Here is a 2,269-nt window from a genome sequence, read left to right on the forward strand (position 1 = left end):
CCTTTACACAAAGTGATCTGCCGAAATTTTTTCTACATAAATGGCTGCCAAATGTCAAAAAAATTGTTTACAGATCCCCTAACAGTATATCTAATCTTCTCTAAATGAATGTAAGACATAACTTCTCTTCAATGACCACATACTGGAAGATGTGGATCCTTCCATCGAAGAAGAATGAGTCTTCTAGTCAGTAGAGAGCAGAAAGCTAACAYCGTCCTCTGATGTTCACTGAATTAATTTAAATGTTTAATTTAAATTTTTGTGTTTTAATATGTGAGTTGTGTGTGATGGCCATCTTATGCTGGTTTGGCCCTAAAAGTCAATCAGAGGTACAGTATACCCAATGAGTATTTTCTGACCATTTCTTCAAAATCTGTCCAGTGGTTCATGAGATATGTTACTACCAGACAGACAGGACACTGACTTCCATTCATAACCCTGACTGGTACCTGTCCATGTCTCGTAACATGTTCCAAGAATAATGACCACAAAAAAATGAACGTGTTCAGTGTCATGAAGGTTTTCTTCCACTCATCTGACTTTTGCCGTACTAAACATTTTGTTACCTTGCAGGTGAATTCTCACAAGATCAAATTTTTTTTTAAAAAAATATGGTATCTGGTGCTAACTTTTAATTTTTCTTCTGACAAATGCAAAATTTATGAGTAGATAAAATTATCCTCAGTGATAGCTGTGCTTGGCCACTGAATTGCCAAAGAATTCAAATAATCCAAAGTAAATATATTAAAAACATCATCATCTTCTTTTGAGGGTCTGAACTTTGGAACTTCTTTGTATGAAAAACATGGTAAGAAAGAAAGTAAAAGCTTGCATAGACTTGTTCCTGTTGGACTCTTGTTGTTTTTTTTTTTTTTTTGCTACCCTCCCTGCTTACACACTGCATCCTCAGCTCTCTGTGTGTTTCTTCTGAGAACATTTCTTAAAGACTTGAATTAAGCCACAAAGTAGCCTATGTTAGTCATAAAAAAATGGCAGGAGACCTTCACGTGCTTCATCTCCCCTAAACTTCAGTTTAAATCACCAGCACTGAACCCCAGCTCTATCTTTGTGTATTCCAAGTATTTTAGGGGTTTGTAATTGTTAAACAAGAGTTAGACGACTTATTTTTTTTCTGTGACTGGCTCCTTTCACAGTATTGCATTGAGTGCTTTCCTTCACCCAACAACCAGGAGGCTTCTCTCTGCCAAGCACTCGCAGGTGCAAAATGTGAGGCAGCAGCGGAGTTCTTGGCTCGYTTTAAAGGCAGCTTTCATTTCACTTCCTCAGGCAGGTGCTGTGAGGTTTCCTGTTTCTCTTGGTCAGTGAGGAATGGTTTTTGTCTTCATTTGCCAGCAAGTGTGGCCTGTTTATGCCTTGGGCCTGGGGAGATTCCACCGGTATAGGCAGCGTGCTGGGAAGAGATATGAATGGGGTGACAAGATAGAAAAGCAAAAAAACAAGGGTGAATCTTTCCTTGAAAGATGATTCTTCCAGTTCACTTACTGAAGCGGGATCCCCAGACTCAACTTGTGAATGCCATGCAGTTAACTAGGCTGTGATATGGGTTAATTAATTACTCACAACTGGCCCTGAAGGGAGGAAGAAAGAGATGATCTCATGGTAACAAGCATCAACAAGAAAACAGGAAACCATGTGTTATAGAATATTAATCCAAAGCTTAAATATAAGAAATGCTGAAAAAAACCTTATAGAATAAACATATTCACATATTGTTATTCTTCATTGGAAAAAAAAGCTCTGCTTTAAGTAAATCTCTGTGCAAAAGGAGGCAGATCTGTAAAAAAAAAAGTAAATAAAGACGCATTTGAGGAGGAAAAGAAAGAGATGTGCACTTTGAGGAAATTAGCACTTATCTAAATAACCACTGTGGACCGTATTTTTTTTATCCCGATGCGTGGGTGCAGTGCCAGAGGATTACAGACGCTGCGTGGCAGAGAGATAGATGAAGAGTGAGTCGCTGCCTACAAAGCCAGACGCAAAGTGAAGATTGACAGAAGGGTTCATGTGTGACTCACCTGCTTATCGGCATGCATTCACGCAATGTTAGGCCAGCAGCAGCAGCAGCACGTGTTATTTGAAGAGTAACTTACCCCCCCACCCCTGTGAAAAGATAACTCCGCCCCAAGGCGAAATTTAAAAAATGCATCAAAAAGGGTAGGGGAGGGGGTGTGGGCTAGAGAGCGGGAGGTGTGGCCAGGACGAGAGACTGCAACAGCTAGCATTAGCATAACTGATGCTACATGGAGAG

The 2,269-nt window shown here is 40.0% G+C and overlaps 1 protein-coding gene and 1 long non-coding RNA gene across 3 annotated transcripts in view; one reads left to right on the forward strand and one right to left on the reverse strand.

Annotated features, from left to right (window-relative positions):
- Window positions 1–2,269, forward strand: part of LOC106524179 (kazrin) — a 172,003-nt gene that overhangs the window by 159,123 nt on the left and 10,611 nt on the right. The window lies entirely within an intron of this gene.
- On the reverse strand, window positions 866–2,129 carry LOC106524181 (uncharacterized). The gene is made up of 2 exons (XR_001310980.1): window positions 1,504–2,129; window positions 866–1,411 (listed from the first exon to the last, which is right to left on the reverse strand). It is a non-coding gene; the product is annotated as an uncharacterized LOC106524181 (long non-coding RNA).

Source organism: Austrofundulus limnaeus, unplaced genomic scaffold, assembly GCF_001266775.1.
Source record: "Austrofundulus limnaeus strain Quisiro unplaced genomic scaffold, Austrofundulus_limnaeus-1.0 Scaffold178, whole genome shotgun sequence".
NCBI classification, from domain to species: Eukaryota; Metazoa; Chordata; class Actinopteri; order Cyprinodontiformes; family Rivulidae; genus Austrofundulus; species Austrofundulus limnaeus.